This window comes from Bos indicus, chromosome 3 (assembly GCF_029378745.1).
Source record: "Bos indicus isolate NIAB-ARS_2022 breed Sahiwal x Tharparkar chromosome 3, NIAB-ARS_B.indTharparkar_mat_pri_1.0, whole genome shotgun sequence".
NCBI classification, from domain to species: domain Eukaryota; kingdom Metazoa; phylum Chordata; class Mammalia; order Artiodactyla; family Bovidae; genus Bos; species Bos indicus.
Window position 1 is genome coordinate 113,074,953 of NC_091762.1, and position 19,713 is coordinate 113,094,665.

At 46.9% G+C, this 19,713-nt stretch overlaps 1 protein-coding gene and 1 long non-coding RNA gene across 2 annotated transcripts in view; one reads left to right on the plus strand and one right to left on the minus strand.

Annotated features, from left to right (window-relative positions):
* Positions 1–19,713, plus strand: part of INPP5D (inositol polyphosphate-5-phosphatase D) — a 137,398-nt gene that overhangs the window by 21,406 nt on the left and 96,279 nt on the right. The window lies entirely within an intron of this gene.
* Positions 13,661–17,338, minus strand: LOC139182290 (uncharacterized). Its single transcript, XR_011565943.1, has 3 exons — positions 16,877–17,338; positions 15,539–15,720; positions 13,661–15,128 (listed from the first exon to the last, which is right to left on the minus strand). It is a non-coding gene; the product is annotated as an uncharacterized lncRNA (long non-coding RNA).

Consider the following 19,713-nt stretch of genomic DNA (forward strand, 5'->3'; position numbering starts at 1 on the left):
CAACCCGCTCCAGTATTCTTGTCTGGAGAATCCCCATGGACAGAAGAGCCTGGTGGGCTACAGTCCATGGGATTGCACAGAGTTGGACACGGCTGAAGCAACTCAACACACACTCAGGAGGCAGTGGGACAGACAACTGGACAATAGGCAGGTCCCTGGGGTACATGGGGCTGCAAAGAATCGGACACAACTGAGTGCACTCTCATGGACACACACGCAGGTCAGGCTGAGTGTAGCTTCTGGCTTCTTGGTCCTTTCCCACAAGTGCATCTGCAGTGGTATCTAAAGAACGCCCATTTGAATGTTTTTGGATGGTCTGGGACACCCCCATGTCTCAGCCTTGCCACTAGGAATACATGTTGGTACCCCAATACTAGACGATCTTTTCAAGACTTGGCAGCCACCCACCACTGGGATGGTGGTCTTCTTGTGGGCTCCTCACCTGTCAGGGACAAGACTGCCCAAGGGGAGGCCTGCCTGGGGAGCCAGTGGGGCTCAATGGCCTTGAATTTTCCCCAAGTCTAGGACTGTGTGAACTTTCCCACAGAGGTTGGTGTCCTTGATTGGTGGTTTGCTGAAAGGAGTTTAAACTCTCAAGTTAAAAGTTAGTTGGGGCTTTTGATCTTTTTTCCCCTTGTGGTTTCTTTTATTCCTTCAAAGGGAAGAAGACTTTAAGTATGACTAGGTCGTAAGCTGGAAAAGGCCAGACTGCGGCTTCTTGTACAGAGTTTGCACTCACGGCTTGTAACCGTCTTAAGCTGCACCCAGGTCTGGACCCTCTCGCCGTCACTCCTTGCTGCCGTGACATCGCGTTTTCCAGGGAACGGCTGCCAGTCCTGCAGCAGCTTCCGAACCTGGGGCCTCACCAGGCTTTGGGGGTCGAAAAGAACAGAGAATCAGTTTGGCTAACGTGTGCAAGGAGTGTGGGCAGCCCTGGGGGAGATGCACAGCGCAAGGAGGGAGAAGGCTGGGCCTGGACCAGAAGGACTTGGGGCCCTGCAGTCCAGGCGCTACCTGCCACAACTCAGCCCCTCTTGGGGGGTCTGCCCTGCTCCCACCAACAGGCTCACTACTGAGTTGCCAGTCCTAAGAGGGAAACTGATTGGCTTGGCCATCAACGGCTTTCTCTGCAAGGGGCCCCTTTCTTAGCCCCTCTTGGTGAGTCTGCCCTGCTCCCACCAACAGTCTCATTACTGAGTTTTCAGTTCTGAGAGGGAACCTGGTTGGCTCGGCCATCAACAGCTTTCTCTGCAATCCTCTGTCTTGGAGCAGGGGCTCACCCATGGCTCGGACAACGGGTAGAGTTGTGGGGATGAGGCATCATTACCTGAGGCCTACACTCAGCCAGGCAGATCTCAGAAAAACCAGGCCCTCTGGACGCATCTTTCCCCAACCCGGGCACTGGGCCTGGGACCTCCTTGGTGACCAGTAACCAGGGTACGGGGAGCTGGGGGTGCCGAGGCAGCCTGGGCCATTTGCACTCCTAAGGATAGGCCTTCCTGCAAAAACAGAACAGCGTTCAAGACGATCCGAGCAGCTGTGCACGAGGAGCTGGTTAAACCACGCGCGCCGTCAGGCCGAGTCCTGGGGTTGTCGGAGCTTCAGTACTTACTGATCAGGGCTTATTTTAACTCCAGTTCCTCTTTTCATGTTGAGGCAAAAACCTCATATTCTTTTCTGAGCTTAGCCACAGTTTCTAAATAACTCATTCCTTACACCTGAGTCTGTTGGGTGCCCCCAGAATAGAAGCCTCCCCAAATAAGATCTGGCCTGAAACATTGCCAAGTGAAGCAGCAAAGACTTTCATCTTATTCTAATCGCCTTAGCTCTTCTCACCCGGGGCTTCCCGCTTCTTGTCAAAACCAAAGGAGCCACTCTGTCTCTGTTGCTTGCCAACCTCGTGAAGTCAGTTGAGTGATGGTCCCCAGATGGCTCAGGTGGAGGAGCGAGCCTGACCCTTGGGGACTCTACTCTCACTCCACCGTCCCCAGATTTACGAAACATCAGAGATGGGTGGGAAGCGTGTAAGCCGTAACTTCATTCAACCCCCGTGCTTTAAAGCATGGATGTCGCTGAGCCCCGCAGAAGTGGGGCATCATGCCCAGGCTCCAGACCTGCCTGGCTAAGCCTTCTATTTTTCGATCCCAGAAAGTGTGTCCAAACCCAGCTGGGCGTTGAACGCCTTAGAGAAGGACGGATTCTGTCCCAGGAAGGAGGACAGGGAGGCAGGGAGATGGAACCTCTCAGAGGGAGATGCTACTTTTCCTTCCATGGTTGTAGATAATAAATGATCAGAGATGACATTTGGCCTTTGCAGTAAGTCAGTTGAGGCACCTGGAAGGCAAGCCAACCACCCAGTTCTCAGCTGGGTCAAGTCAAGCTTGTGCCAGCTGTGTGGTCTCGGGCGTGGGTGTGACTCTGTTGTAAAGTGGGGCTCAAAATCAGGCCTCCCAGACTGCAGGTAAAATATGCAACCAGGGGCAGTGGTCAGTGGCAGGGTTAGCAGGGAGGTGTGCAGGAGGGGGAGCCGCCGGCCTGGCTTTATTTATTTGTCTCTTTATTTATTTATTTGGTTATTGATTCTCTCTTTTTTTTTTGGCGGATTCATGTCACTGTATGGCAGAACCAATACAATATCATAAAGTGGAAAAAAAAAAAAAACAAAACCCGTCATGCCTTTAAAGTCTTGATTTGCTTTGAGAGAAACAGACCTCGAACAAGATGAGGACACCTGTGAACCAGGCTAAGTCAGTTCTACCTCGAGCTAGGATGAAGGAGGAGGGAAGAAGGGCAGGAAATGGGATGGAGAGAGAAGGAGAAAGGAAGAGAGACAAAGAAGGAACAGTGAAGGAGGAGAGAGGGAAACAGAGAAAGAAAGAGAAGAGGGAGGAAGGTACGTCCCTGCTGGTGCAGTGGTTAGGACTCTGCTTCCAGTGGAGGGGTCGTGGGTTCGATCCCTGGCTAGGGACAAGGGTCCCAGATGCTTGCCCAAAAAGGAAAAGAAAACAAAAAATAAATAAGGAGGAAGAAAAAGTGAAAGAAGAAAGAGGGAGGGGTTGAAATGAGTGGTGGGGGCAGTTCTGATAGAAAAAAAAAAGAGGGAAACAGGGAGGCACAGAGACACCGTAGAGGGGGAGGGGAAGGGAGAGGAAGGGAGTTCTAGAAGGTTCTAGGCGGTGCTCAGGGGTGGTGGGAAGGAGGCCAGTTTGTGCCGATCAGGCACCCTCAGCTCGGCTCCTCGGGCTGAGGGTTTCCACAGTGTCCCCAGCAGCTCAGATATTTAAGCTGTCATTCAACAGCTGCCCTTGAGCCTGAGAACCTTCCAGACTGGAGGTGGAGCTGCTGGTGCTGGGGGTGGGCAGGACTCTGAGGGCCGGCCCCTCAGCCCCGTTTCCCACACTGATAGTGGATTTCTCGTAAGGCCCTGACTCCCGCCCCGACATGGAAAGGGAAGTGGCCCTCGGAGGAGGAGCGCTGACTCCAGAGTGAGGCCTGGGGTTCCTGAGGCCTTTTGCAATGACCCTCCTCCCGGGGACGTCAAGGCAGGGCGAGCAGTCCTGATGGGTCCGCTGGAACGGCCCTGAGGGGAGGCCCCAGGGCTGGCATGTAAACAGCCCACTGCCACAGTCCAAGTGCTTGGGGCCTACAGCTCCATCCTGCGACCCTCCCACCCTCGCTGCTTTTCTGACATCCTTCCTACCCAGAAGAATAAAGGAGAAAATAAAAGCCTCCGCTGGTCCACCGTCAAGGTGACGTTTGCTGCAAACTTCCTGTCTTTTCTTGTGGTTGAGATTCTGCCCTGGCTGGTGAGTGTCGAAGTCAAGACAGGAACATAGACTCAGATTTTAAGGCAACTTTGGGTGAAGAGGGAATTTGAAACCATCTGCCTCATAGTCTCCAGGTCTTCTTTCCCCATTTAGAAGAAAACCCCGGTGGCTTGAGCCGTTCGGGCGACAGACTCATGACTCAGTTCCTGGTCCCTGACAGTGGCCGTCACGTTGCTCTGGTCACTGTGGCTTTTGAAGAGAGAGAAAAAAACAAAACAACTTTCTAAAAGCTGTTCCGTCACAAGTGTCCGGGAGGGTTGACGGTTGAGCCATTGTTGTTTAGCTCAGGAAGAGGGTGGCAGCTGTTATTGTTCTGAGTGGTCACCAAGTGAAGTAAAAGATTCCGTCTGAGCCGCTGGGCGAAGGATGTGGCTCGAACACAGACTTCCTGACGTTGCACAAGAGGAGCAGAAGATGCATGGGCGACAGAGGCCACGCCTGCGGGGCCGCCTTGCAGGACTCGGCAGCCGTGTGGTCCACAGCGGGGCCCCGGTAGGCTCCACGGCAACCAGGCAGTCCCTCTAGGCTGTGACAGCCACATTCTAGAAGCCTGCATTTTCATGTAATTTTATTTCATTTTAGTGTAATCTGCTGTAGAACAAGGACAGGTCTGTTTCCCAAGCTTCTGGGTATCTCAAAACATTTTCCAGTTGCCATCAGATCCAAAAGGAAATCTGATGAAGATGAAATTCTTGGGGACCAAATTTCCCCTCAAAATTCTACAGAGGCGATGTTCTACTGTCTTCAGAAACTTAGTATACCTGACTTCCCTGGTAGTGGTTAAGACTCCATATTTCCAAGGCAGGGTGCGCAGTTTTGATCCCCAGTCAGGGAACTAAGATCCCACATGCAGCATGGTGTGGCCAAAAATTAAAAGAAAAAAAAGTTTTAAAGACACTTAGTATACACAGTGAATTAAAATACAATAATCCAAGGCCAAGCTGGTACCAGTCCCACTACAGGGAACCAGTATTTTTCGTTTTCTGCTTTGAAGCTGGTGGGAATTCTTTACCACCCTTGTCATTTTCCTCGCATCAATAGTTCCTGGAATGTATTCAGCCTGTTCACTTTGCAAAGCCTGGGTCTTTCTTTGTCTCAGAAGACTTTTCTTATGTTTGATCTTTAGTAAGTGTTGACTCCAGCTCTTCTGGTTTCTGTCTGCCCTCTCTACCTCCAAATGACTGTCTCTACCCTTTCCCCCTCCCCGCTCTGGCCATCTTGTCACTGCTTCTCATGCTTTAAGCCTCCAGGTCCACCTTGCCTCGGGTGGACCGTTTCTTCTTTGTTGCCCAAAGCAGAGCCCACACGGGGACCGACACCAGCTGTGGTTGGTGGGTCTAAGCGCAGGAATATTGTTGTTGTTGTTCAGTCGCTCATCATGTCCAACTCTTTGCGACCCCATGGACTGCGGCACTCCAGGCTTCCCTGTCCTCCACCATCTCCTGGAGCTTGCTCAAACTCATGTCCATTGAGTAGTTGATGTCATTCAACCATCTCGTCCTCTGTCATCCGCTTCTGCTTCTGCCTTCAACCTTTCTTTTCCTAGGGTCTTTTCTAATGAGTCAGTTCTTTGCATCAGGTGGCCAAAGTATTGGAGCTTCAGCTTCCGCATCAGTGCTTCCAATGAGTATTCAGGACTATTGTAATGTAATGTAATTGCTAGGAATATGATGCAATAGTAATCAATGAGATGTGATGGGAAATGTTCCACAAGGCCTCTGGTAAAGGTTCATTTGTCTTAGAAGAAGACGCAGGATGAAAAGATCTGTTTTCTAAGTTTGGATGCTGTTGTAGGATGTGATTGCTGGAGTTGCTGCTGCCATCTTGAAACCAAGAGGGGCAGTCACTGGAAAGTGAGGCCAGGATGCAGAGGACAGACAGAAAGATGAAATGAACCTGGGTCCTCAGTGATGCCATTGAATTAACTGAGCAGGATTAAGCAGCCTGGTTATTGCCTGGCCTCTGGACTTCCTGTTTGTGAGATAGTTAATTCCTTTTCGTTCAACTACAGCAGTTAAATTGGGTTTTCTGTTATGTGCAGCTAAAAGTACCTCAATATGCAAACATTTGGACTATTCTGGGGGAATTTCAAAGGAGAAAAAGAGACCTTTCAGTTCAGCATCAGGTTCCACTGCACCAGAAGCTCACAAACCATGGTCTGACATGTGTATCCCCGCTGACGTGTGTCTCCTGTTTTCAGTGAGGCCTGTGCCATGTTGCTAGGACCACTCCCGCCCACCCAGATACTCGTGCTGCTTGTCTCCATGCCCCACATCCTGGGGGGGGTTGACATCCCTTTCTCCAACTCTAACCAGAAGAAGCACAGAAACCAATCCAATCAGTACTTCAGCAATTACTTGCTTCTTGCAGAATGGTTTAGTGTCTTCTGTAACTTCACTGTCAAGATCAGATTCTGGGTCTAACCTTAGTACATGTAAGAGGCTCCTTAGAGCTATCCAACAGAAAAGAGTCTTTCCTCTAAGAAAATAGCTGCTGATTACTCCATTGAAAGATCCACCTGCCTTCTGCCCCCCACCTATGGCTCTCAAACCCCTTACCCTGCTTTATCTTCTTCATGGCACTTGTGAATACCTAACTTTATATACTTATTGCTTGATTTATTCATTATTTCTCTTAGAGCTGTTCCTGGCATATAGTGGGCATTCAATAGATATTTGTAGTTGCTAAGTCATGTCTGACTCTTTTGCAACCCCATGGACCAGGCTCGTCTGTCCATGGGATTTCCCAGGCAAGAATACCATTTGACATTTTCTCCAGGTAATCTTCTTGACCCAGGGATTGAACCCGCATCTTCTGCATTGCTGGCAGATTCTTCATCACTGAGCCACTGGGGGAGACCCCAGTAGATATTTACTGAATGAATTAATTCTGCTGCCACCCTTAAACATATAGAAAGCCTATGTGTGTCTATGTGTTTCATTTAAAATTAGGGCTTGCTTTGCCCTCGCTGCTCTTGTCATTCTTAACTGGGTCCACACTGTCCACTTTATCTACTGACTTGGCACTGATTTTTCATGCCTTGGTCGATTGCCTCTGCATCCTGGACAGGTTCTCTGTTCCAGTGGGGCCCCCTGGCTGGAAGGTGAGCGCCAGATTAAATCTCAAGCTGCCACCATGTCTACTGGCTTTTGCTTTCCCAACCACAGAAAGTTGGCCCCAGCTATGGAACCAGCTGTGAGTTGTGTAGCATTTGAGCCATTAACCTTCTTGAATGAGGTTCAAGATGACCCTGTTCTTAAGCTGAGTGGTCATGTTCCAGAATGACTTAGCTGAGACTCCACACAGCCATTCATTCATCCACTCATTCATCCAACACATATTAGTTGCGCACAAGAAGGCCAACAGTCAGCCTCACAGCCCCAGTCTCTGCCTGCACAGAACATTCAGTCTAGAGACCCAGGACTTAGCAAGATGACACCCTGAACCCCAGGTGTGTAGAGCTTAAAGTAGAGGTGTTTTGGGAACCTTCTACAGCAAAAGGAGCTCCCCTTAAATTGGAGGAAGCAAATGGCCCAGCCAATCCTTCCCCCAAATCACCTCCCTCTGTTCTATGTTCCCCTGGCACTTGCCGTCTTCCCACTACCATGCCCTTGCCATGTGGGGTGGTACTCAGCCCTGTGGCAGTCTCCCACAGGGGACAATGGGTGCCTCGGGAACAGAGAGGGTCTCGTTCATCTCTGTGTCTGTCGTGGAGCCCAGCCCAGGGCAGTCTTCCTGACCAATGGCCAAACGAAAGGCCCAGCTGCACCTGGCTTGAAAGACAGTGCCCCAATTTCCCTCTCGGTGCTCAAGAAAACTTTTGAGGTTAACCTTAACTCCCTCGCCTGGTTCTTAGCAGAGATGTGCCCCATTTTGAGCAACCCCAAGAAATCAAAATTTCTCACTCCCCTCAATATTAATTAGTAGGTTATCGCATAGTCATTTTCTACAAAGGGATTTACCAGAAGAGGTTAAGTAGGAAGTTTCCAAAGTCCCTTCATTTCTTCTGCTCCTGACTGTCCAAGTAAAGAAATTCCAGGAGGCTGATGGTGATCAGAGTGTCCTCCTGCCTTTCGATAATATTTGTGTTGCCTCATGATTTGGGGGGAAAGTTCTAAAGTCTTGGAGACATGAGTTTCCCCAAATCCAATGACTGGCAAATGAGGCCTTAGCACCTCATATTGGGATAAGGAAAAGACACAGTACCAGTCCTTAAAGAGGGAGCCCAGGCATTTAAACGAACAGATCTAAAGGTTACTCAGAAGTCTGCAAGAAAGGCCAGTGGCTGCTCTGGAAAGCAGACAATAAAATGACTGTCTCTCCTGGAAAGGCATTGAGAGGATAGCCAATCCTATCAAAGCTCTTCCCTGCCCCAGGATCTTCGTACTTATCCTGGCTTCTGCCTCAGACTCTGTCCCCTGACGTCACCACATAGCCAACTGCCCCGATGTCACTCCCAGGTCTCCTCATCTAAAGGCATGCCCTCATTATTTTGTTCTTCTTTATAACCCCTATCATTGTCTGCAACGAGATTAGTTCCTATTGTCGCTGTAACAAATTACCATAAATGTAGTGGTTTAAAAACATTACAGATGATGATCTTACAGTTCTGAGGGTTGGAAGTCTGAAATGAGTCTCACTGGGCTACAGTCAAGGAGTAGGCAGGGCTGTGATCCTTGGCTCATGGCCCATTTCTCCATTGTCAAAGCCAGGGATGGCCAATCACGCTTTGTCTGGGTCTGACTCTCCAACCTCCCTGTTTACCTTATGAAGACCCTTGGGATTGGATTGGGCCACCTAAATAATTCAAGATAACCTTGCATCTTAATTCCCCAACACCATGTAATAAAACACTATCAGCGGTTCCAGGCAGCACTGAGACGTGGGCATCTTTGAGGCGCTGTGGCTCTAGCTCCCTCAGTGACAGTCTTTGTGATTTATTGACCCACTCGCCTCTCATCTGTCTCCACCGTAAGGATGGAAGACTCAGGGGAGATAAGACCTTGTCTGTCTGGCTCACACCGGTATCTATAACCTCTAGGAGAGTGCCTGGCACAGATTAGGGCTCAGTAGTGTTAGTCACTCAGTGGTGTCTGGCTCTTTACGACCTCATGGGCTGCAGCCCGCCAGGCTCCTCTGTCCATGGAATTCTCCAGGCCATAATACTGGAGTGGGTAGCCATTCCCTTCTCCAGAGGATCTGCCCAGCCCAGGGATGGAACCTGGGTCTCCTGCATTGCAGGCAGATTCTTTACCATCTGAGCCTCCTAAGTATTTGCTAAAAGCTTGAACAAGGCATAAATATATGAGTGAGAGAGGAATGTCTTCCATTTCTTCACCTGTAAAAGGAAGGGCGTGGACTAGAGACCTCCAAATGCCTGCAAGCTCAGAGTTCTACAATTTCTCCTATAACAAGAACATCCACAGAGAGGAGCGGGGAGTGACGGGGGCCGCTGTTTCATAATCTGCTCTGCCTACATGCAGAGGTGCAGTGGGCACACCAGGACGGGTCTGGAAAGAACTAAAGGCAGCGGGGGAGTTTGGGGGCGGGCTGCAGAGTTAATCAGGAGCTGCCCCAGGCTTCATCTGCCCCGAGGCAGCTCCTCTGCAAGCTGACTCCCAGGCTAAGGACGCAGAGCTTGTCTGCCAGCTGTCATTTCTGTCTCCCTCAGAGTACCTCGAGAGTTTCACACAAAGAAAAGCAAGCTGGAAAGGAGAGCAACTCGGGGATATGTAATTAAGGTTAAAAATATCCCTCTGAAGCTCCTGGCAATGGGGAAACGGGTGATGCGCCTGTACCCAGGACCACTGGGACCATGACGGCTTTTGAAAGATAATGATTAGTCCATGTTCTTCGTGTATCGATGAGCTTGTACAGCTATAATTACAGCTGTATCCAAGCAGTGCCAAGAGATGAATGGCTCAGTTCTTGGAGGAGGGGAGTTTAAACCGGGCAGTCTCTTAAATACAAGACCTTTGCTGAGGGTGAGAGAAAAGGGGAAATGGAAACAGTGAAGAAGATGAGTTTCCTGCACTGTGTGTGTCAGAGGGAAATGGCTATTTTGAAGGTGAACTTTGCATACTGGAGGAGGGCTCAGACACCCATGGTGCCCCTTCTTTCCCCATCGCCCACCCCCTCCCCCATCTTGAGATGGACTGAGCCAATCACAGAGCCCCAGGCCTGGGACAGTCTCTGGCCCCCAGATGGCCCAGGACACATCCCCACTGCAGACCCAGCTCTCTGCACCCTTGAGCCCCACCCCATGCTTTGCACCTCAAAGTGTTTATTCCTGCTGGTATGGGTGAACAGATATGGACCCCATGACGAAAATGTTTACACAGCAAGAAGCAGAAAAATAAATAAAGCGGCATGTCCTGAAAGAAATGGAGATATACGTAGATTTCCAATGTGAATGCAGCTTGAAGTCTGGGTGGTTTTCGCCCAGCCAGGCAGGAACCACAAAATTACTCTCTGGACTAAGTCTTCTTTTTTCTGTATTAAGGATTCCTGCAGATCAACATTTGTTGCCTCTGCTTTTTCTTAGGAAAGTCACAAGAAGGGTAAGGAAGTTCAAACTGAAATATGAAACAGAAATAAAATCCCCTGACGTTGAAACATGGCCTTGCTTCTTCTGGGAAACTGTCACTGTAAATGAATTTCTCTGAAATTTAACTTTAGAAACTGTAATATATTTGGTATCTCAAAAATAGTCGTAAGGACCTTATGTGAAGTGCCTTGAGCACTCACTGAGGCAAGCTTTAAATGTCAACGGTCCTATGATATTTGGGGGAGAAAAAATTTGCAAAAATTTGGCAATAAGAGTATCATGGTCAGCTAGAGTGAATGGTACACAATTTTAAGTGTGCTGTGAGTCTTAAAATGAAGGTAATCAAAAGATACAAACCTCCAGTTATAAGACAAATAAGGGGACTTCCCTAGTGGCCCAGTGGTTAAGAATCTGCCTTCCAGTGCAGGGGATGACAGTTCAGTCCCTGGTTGGGGTCTAAGATCCCACATGCTGTGGGGAAGCAAAGACCTGAGCCACAACACAGGGCCAGTGCAGTCAAAAAAAAGATACGTAAGTCCTGTGGATGCAGTGTACACCATGGCGACTACAGTTAATAACTGTGTATTTGAAAGTCACTGAGAGAGTGTATCTTAAAATAATGAATTGTATGTTTGAAAGTCACTAAGAGAGTGTATCTTAAAAGTTTATACGGTAAGAAAAGAAAATGTAACTTATGTGCAGCAATAGACGTTACCCTGACATATCGTGACAATCATTTTCCAATATATACAATTGTGTACACCTGAAGGCGATGGCACCCCACTCCAGTACTCTAGCCTGGAAAACCCCATGGACAGAGGAGCCTGGCGGGCTACAGTCCATGGGGTTGCGAAGAGTCGGACACCACTGAGCAACTTCACTTTCACTTTCCACTTTCATGCATTGGAGAAGGAAATGGCAACCCACTCCAGTATTCTTGCCTGGAGAATCCCAGGGACGGGGAGCCTGGTGGGCTGCCGTCTATGGGGTCGCACAGAGTCAGACACGACTGAAGTGACTTAGCAGTAGCAGCAGCAGAAGCTAATATAATATTATGTGGCAATCATGTCTCAATTTTTTTTAGGTAAAGAAAGTTATTGGGAGTGTTGCCTAGGAACAGAGAGTAATAATAACAGTAATAATAGCCACATTGCTTAGAGTCCTCATGCCATCCAGAGCTGCCTCCTACTGCGCCCTCCTCTCAGGGCGATTTCGGGCCACACATCCTTTGGCTGCTGAATCTGTTCTCACTCGTGCCTCCTGATGCCCTTCTTTTGCCTCCCACCCTATTAGCTCTGAGCCGCTCCCTGTGGTCTGAGAACCAGACGTTGTTCCTCAGCCCCGTAGAGCCCAGGAGATTCTCTAGAACTGGGTAATATGGCAGCCACTTGCCTCATGTGGCCAATGAGCACGTGAAATGTGGCTGGTCCAAATTCAGACGGACAAAATGTAAAGTATACACCAGATTTCAAAGACTTAAAAAAAAATATGTAATACATCTCATAGTAATTTTGCCCATCAACATCCTAATATTTGGGATGTAGTGGATTAAATAAAATCTAATCATCAAATTAGTTTCACCTGATCTTTTAAAATTATTTTTAATAAGGCCACAAGAAAATTTGAAATCACATATAAGGCTCACTTTTTTTTTTTTTAATTAGCTAGCAATTGCTCTAGAACCTTTCTACTCAAAGTGTGGTCCTCAGACTAGCAACAACTGTTGATCATCCTAGAGCATGTCAGAAATGCAGAGAATCAGGCCCAGACACACTGGTTCAGAATCAGCATTTAAGCAAGATCCTCAAGTGATTTGTGAAGATCAGTGTTAAAGTCTGAACACCATGTTCAGGTGGGGGAGATGGCAGTAAGTGTCTCATGGGAAGAGAAAGAACGCACACCAGGGCTAATGCCTTGGAGGGCAAGTTGTCAACATCCATGAACATCTGTGGCACCTGGTCCACATAAGGAATGACCCTTTCCCCATAGGAATGTGTCCAACAGGTCACCTGGGCAAAGATACACGTACAAGGACATTCACTGCAGCATCACATCAAAACGGGGACCAAGAGGAACCAGCAAACCGCATAACTGTGATGGGCAGGGAACCGTTACAAGAAGTGAAGTCTGACCAATTGCTCAAAAAGTTAAGGCAGACCTGCGTGTAATAGGTTGGAAAAATCCCCAAAATTTAAAAGAAGAAGGTGCAAGATTATCGTTTGAGAGTTTGGGGTTTTGTTTGCTAAGGGGTAGAATATACACACAGAACTGCACAAACATCAGAGCTGGCAGAAGAGGTATCTGAAAAATGTTAACGAGAATAGGGGTTACCATTTGGGGTTACCAATGAGAAGAGGGCTTCTACTTTGCAATTCATAACTTTCATACTATTTTGATTCTTTTTAACCATGGCCAAGACGTAACTTTTATAGTAATACTTTTTAAAACTTTTCACTTCTTGTCTTTATTTTTTTTTAATTTATTACGGGAAACAAGATTGTCCCAGAAATCTTGGGGTATAGGGTTGCTGTCATGTTGGGTCCCAAATCGGACTCCCAGTAGAGAAAACTGGGGGTGAAAAGGTTGAGATCAGGTTGATATGAAGGGTTTGAGCACTCGGCTGGGAGTTTAGAGTCAGTTCTGTAGATAACAGGGTGCCACGGGGGTAGGGAGGTGGTGGTTGCTTGTTTTTGTGGGTTTTTGTACAGATTGAGATGAAATTCACATAACACAAAATTAATCATTTTAACATGAACAATTCCGCAGCACTTAGTACTTTCACAATGTTTTGATTAAAAAAAAAAAAAACCTTTAAAAAAAATTACCTTTTATTCCTCCAACCCCTCTAGGAAAAACATGTGTTGAATTTAAACCACTCAACGCATAAACTGGGTGGTGGGTTAATTTCTTGAAAAATGTGTCGCCATTGTTTGTAAAACTCTACTAGAGATGACCAGGGACTGAGCACCTAAGGCAGAGCCCCCAAAGCCCCCCGCTTGTTCTCAGGTAGAGCTCTTCCAGGTCAGGGGCAGGTGGAGAGACCCGGGCATCAAGACCCTTGTCTGAGGATGGCAGGTCTACTCACAACAGTTGCTGCTGTTTTCTTTCTGTCTTTCTTTCTATATATATACTTTTTTTGCTTTCTTTTTCAACTTAAGATAAACATGAATATATTCTTTTACAAGCGTTCAAACAAAAACAGAAGCACAGAGTAGAAAGTGAAAGTCTGCCCTCCCCCTCCCCTCCCCTGCCTCCCCCCGCCTCTGCAAAGGGAACCACTGCCAGCAATTCAGCATTTGCCACTTTGGGTGCATTTACATAGCAACTTGAGCCTGTACAAATGTATGTACAGGTTTTTGTTTTTTTTTTTCTAAATGGGATCATGATGTTCATATTGTACTGCAATTTGCTTTCTTCCCATAGCAATCTGTCTTTGAGATCCAGCCTAGTTTGTTCATATACCTTTGTGCTTTTCAATTGTCATACAATATACTTCGTCCTCCTCCTCTTAGACAATTTCCTTTTTTTTTTTTTTTTGGTTATTACTACCAAAAAAAACCCCAATACTGCAATAAGCAGTAGGTTTTTCTGTGCTGTGCACGTGTGGAGGTTCCCTTTGGGATGAACTATTCCGAGGTTGAAGGAATGCAATCTACAATCTGTGTATTGTAGAAACAGCCAAAACAACCTGCCCAAACCTCTTCCAAGGAGTCATCTCACACCCGATACCACTCTGCACCCACCATGTCCCCTGTCTTCTCAGTATCGGACATTATCTCAATACTGGACATTATCAGCGTCTGTTACTTTCATCAAACAGTGGGGAAAAATGCAATCTCAATATTTTATTTTGCATTTTCCTCATTAGAAATGGGGATCAGCAGGGACTTCCCTGATGGTCCAGTGGCTAAGACTCTGCACTCCCAGTGCCGGGAGCCTGGGGTTCAATCCCTTTTCAGGGAACTAGATTCCACAGGCTTCAGCTAAGGCTTCGAATCTGCAAAGATCCTGCATGCTACAACGTAGATCCAGTGCAGCCAAATAAATAAGTATAAATATAAAGAAATGAGGATAAGTGTATCTTCACATATGCACTGGCTATGTGTATTTTCTTTCCTGTGAATTGGCTATTTATATTCTTTGTCAGTTTTTTTCCTTTTAAAAAATCTTTCCGACCATAAAAAGCTCTTCATATGTTTTGCATATTAATTTTTTGTTAGTTCCAATGTAAATATTTTCTCCCAGCCTGTCATTTTTTTAAAAACTTTGTTTATGGTTCGTTTGTCATGTGGAAGTTTATAACTTTTTTGTAATCAAATGTTTTCATTTGTGGATTCTGGGTTTGTGAATCACTCATCTCAATATTATTTATCCAGGGAAAATATTATTTTCTCCTACACTTTTATAATAATCTTTTATGTTCAGCTCTTTATTTTTGCATTTGGTAAAAAAGTAGAGTCTATCGCCATCTTCTAGGGAAAGCCACACCATAGATTAAATAACACATCCTTTTCCCATTGATTCACTACACCACTTATCACGTGCTAAATTCACATGGTCCTAATCTAGGGAATCTTACTTCTCTTTCCCTGACTGACGAATCTAGTCTTGCTTCAGTTCCGTAATGTTTCTGTGGCTGTGACTTTATTGTGTGTATCCCAGAGACCGAGCTGTATTTATTGTCTTCTTTATTCTTTGGTGGTTTCCATGCATTTTCATTTCCAGATGAATTTTACAGTCAGCTTTAAAGGGCCCTAAAAAAAAAAAAAAAAACACCCAGTTTGAATTTTTATATAATTGCATTGAATTTATAGATTAATTAGAAGATAGCTCATATCCTTATACTGTCAAGTCCTGTCAGAGAATGGAGCATCTCTTCCATTTATTCAGATTTTCTTTTCTGTCTCTCTTGTACTGTCTTTTTTATTTTCTTACATCTTCACAGTTACTGGATGTGATGCTGTTTTAGCTACCTTGGCAAACAGAATCTGTCTTTTCCATGGCATTTTCTGATTAGGTTTTGTTGGCGTCTGTGTTATGACCTTTGTAGGATGGGCTTGCATAATCTTTCCGAGTTACTGAATTCAGTAATTCAGCAATTCTGAATTAATGATTATGAGTTTTAATCATTTTTTGGATGTTTTCTTTTGACATCCCTGGGTACCTGATTTTGCTGTCTGCAAATACTGATAGATTTGTCTCTTCTTCTCAATATGAGCCATTTGCAGGGAGGGAGGTTGTTCTGGCTTGTTTCATGCTGCCTGGGACCTGCGGTGAAGTGATGGACACTGGTGGCAATGCCATTCCCTGTTTGTCTTGCTCCTGATTTTGGAGGATGCTTCTGCTCTGGAAGGAGGATGCATAACAAAGACAAGGAAATAAAACATTCATTAAAGGGAAAAAAGGCCAAAAATGGTGGTGCCAAGAAGGGACCTACCAAACAATGCCCAAACTGGAATGGCAGAGGGCATGGGGTACTGGCAAGCACTGCCACGGGGTCGGTGCCCAGGAGGGTCTTCTCTGTGACCCAGCCCCTTGCTCTAGATCACTGAGCTCTGCTTTGACCTGGTTCTGTCTGTCATCCAGCATATTTGAGATGCCTCCTAGCTTGGTGGTAGCCTCACAGTTATAAGTCCACTTCCTGGATCCTAATTGGAATCGCTGATGTAAATGAGAGGAAGACCCCAATAGCAGCAGAAACCTACGTCCAGACTGACACTGGTGTCTTCTCTGCCTAGCCAATATTCCTCCATGTGGTTCTTAACAAAAGATCACCAATGAAGATCACAAAATGCTTTATTGAAATCTATATAGATTATACCAGAGAGCACAACCTGGCAGCCCCTGCATTGGATTTGGTGCTGTCTTTGCCTGACATTTTTTTTTTAATTATGAACCAATTAAAGGTTTTTTTTTTTTTTTAATTCAGAGATTTTGGAAATTCCCTGGTGGTCCGGAGGTTAGGATTTAGCGCTTTCACTGCCAAGGCCTGGGTTCAATCCCTGGTTGGGGAACTAAGATCCCGAGAGTCACACAGCATGGGTAAAAAAAATTTTTTTAATGAAAATCATTTTAAAATATGGAAATTCAGAGATGTTACATAATACTGAATTTTTAGCTTCCCTAGAAAATTTGGAAGCTGACAACCTGAGACCCATAGGACCCTGTGTGATGTCCCTGGAGCCGAGTGGAAGCTCCCACGTTTCACGGAGGCATTTCACTCTGATGTGTCTCAGTCCCCACCTCTCCCTAATGTCTCACTCCCAGCCAACTCCTCTCGTTTATATCACCTGCCCTGCCTCTGTAGGCAATTGAACCATGATCTCTGACACATGCAAGAAATGATGTAGTTCATCAGGCTAGCAAACATAAATTGACCTTCTACTGTGTTAACAGTAGCCAGCTTGGTCTCTTCTCAGTGACCTCCTGCTGGCTCCAAGGGTCGCCCCTCGCTTTAGCGTCTTACAAACCATGCTGTCAGTAAGCTGATCTAGCATCTCACCTGGGGTGGACATAAAGCTCGCTCAACTGCAAACCGCAAAAGAATCCATCCTGCCCATTGTGAGCATCACAGCTTCTGGTCCTTGCCTCTTTGTCCTTCTCCACCGCCGAGCTCTCTCAGTGGACTTCTCTTCCTTCCCTGGGATGAGGCTTGGATTCTGTAGAAGCAGGTATCGTTGCATTCCCCCTTTCTGCCTGGGGCTTCAGTCTCACGGTGGAAGGGTGCCTTTGTCACTTCCTCAGAGCAGCAGGAGCCTGCAAACGGTGACTTTCGGTTCCTCTGCAGGGCAGATGTTTACCCCAAGCTGCCCATCCACTCCTGTCTGCCTGCCCTGAGTCTCTGTCCCCCAGAGGTCGAGGGTGAGCCCCACTGGGGGCCTGGATGGCCCACACGTGTCGCCGTGCCCTGCCAACCACAATGCTTTGCTCTTCTTCCTTTTCAGCGTCTCGTAGCTTCAGGCGATCCCACCTCCCCAGCAAGGCAGGCTGAAAGCTTCCTGTTTTGATCTGTGCCTTTGCCATCTTCATTACAAAGTGTTTTTTTCCTCACTGAACAGTAATCCTCTCTGCTTTCCCACCATGAGACGTTAACCATCTGGTGTCGACGGTATTTCTTCCTGATCCAGCGTCGCTTCCAGAGATCAGGGCCACGCAGAGGGTGAGGCACACACATGTGCACAGGAAGCCAGGCCTCTAAGAACTGAGAGAATGATTTTGCTAGTGATAAATGGCGCGGGGGCCCCCTGCATCGGCAGATGTTTGACAGCCGGCTCTCCAGGGAAGAAAGCAAAGCCCTGGTCTGCAGTGTTGGCCAGTTTCCGTGGCGTGAATGCTCTCACCAGCGCCTCCACCATAGTGGAATCATTTAACAACAAGCTCTTGGGATTCTGGAAAAAAATTGGCTTTTGAGCCAGAACAAATAGGCACAGGTGGGCCTCAGCACATCCCTGGTCCGTGATAAACTCATGCTGGCTATTGCCCAGTCATGTCTGCTGCCTCTGGGACCACAGAAGTCTTTTTTTTTTTTTCCTTCCTTTCTTCTTCTTCTTCTTCTTTTTTTTTTTAACTACACCAAGTCTTAGTTGCAACATGCAGGATCTTTAGTTGGGGCATCAGGATTTTCAGCTGTGGCGTGCAGGATCTAGTTCCCTGACCAAGGCTAGAACTCGGGCCCCCTGCATGGGGAGAACAGTCTTAACCACTGGACCACAAGGGAAGCCCCTGCGACCAAGCGGCATGCTCAGTCTCTTAATTGTGTCTGACTCTTTGCGACCATTTGGACTGTAGCCCATCAGGCTCCTCTGTCCATGGGATTCTCCAGGCAAGAATATTGGAGTGGGTTGCCATTTCCTCCTCCAGGGGATCTTCCCGACCCAGGGATCAAACCCACCTTTCCTGTGTCTTCTGCCTTGCAGGCGAATTCTTCACCCACAGAGCCATTAGGGAAGTTCCCCTGGAACCATAGATGTCTTAATTAGAGACTCCTATAACTTGTTAGGGCTCAGACAGATTAATAATCACTTCCACTTTACGCAGAGCCCTTGAATCCCCAGACCCTCATTTATACATTATTTCAATTCAGTTTTACCCATTCCTTTTCATCACATTTGGAGAAGATATTTTTTTCTACCTGACTCTTGTTAATTTTTCATTCCTCTGAGATTCAGCTTACTCATCCAAAAAGCAGGATTTGATACTGTATTAATTAGCATATTCAACACAGAGCAGATACTCCCTTGATGATAGTGGAGCCATGTTCTGGACTTATTATACAAGCCCATTTTAATACCTGGCTGAGTAGATCTGAGAATCCTCATTCATGAACCAGAAAACTGGCTCAGCCCTAGATAGCTGAATGCCATTCTCCAGGCCTTACAGCTACTGAATGTTGGAGCTAAGGTCTGAATTTGCGACTATTGTGGTCTGTTTTTAAAAGATTAGCTGCAAGAATTAAAAATACGAGATTTCTAAGAATCTCTATTTTTATCTTTCCTTGAATGTTTTGAAATTTTGGCAACTCTTGGGAACGTAACTGGAGCTCAGCAGAAGCTGGTCCCTTTCAGCGGACATTTCTCCAGTGTGCCGTGGTCCCCGCCTCACCCTAGTGCCTCACACCCTGCCTGCTTCACGCACACGTTGGGCTTCAGATTTTGTGCCTTTTCTTTGGGGCCACACTGCTTTCTAACTGAATATTACTTCCCCTTGCCCACTTTTCCCTTCCCATTTGGCCAAGGAGGAAACTGAGACCCAGAAGATTTGGGTAATTAGTTCAGGTCAAATCAGAAAGGCCACAACAAAGCACCCAACTTTTGCAATCAGATTACGTGATCAAAGCCGCAGCGCCGTCTCACTATAAAGCCGAATCTTCACAGACTGTTTTAATCCCTGCTAGCCCCACCGTGCGCTTGCATAACCCTCCCTTTAACAGGCAACCGCTGAGTGGGTGTCTTTGTATCTGAATAGGTTCTTACAAAACACTGCTGTTTGGCATGCGTGCATTTTCAACGTGCTGAGTGATGCCCACAGCCTCATTCTCTTTTCTACTTTCTCCACCAAAGGACCCTTGCATGTTGCTGCATACACATCCAGTCTGCTTCTAGGTGCTGCATAACACCCACCTTGTACACCTTGGCCACACTCTACCCATCCTCTCTCCCCATGATGGGCACTCAGTTCCCCCAAGGTCTCTCCACCACAAAGAAACCTGTGATGACCATCCATATAGGTGGCCCGAGGTAAGCCCTGGAGAATAGGCCCAAGGGTCATGGGATATTCACGTATTTAATTTGTTGAAGTTGTATCTGATTGCTGTCCAGAATGGCTACACTGGTCTACGCT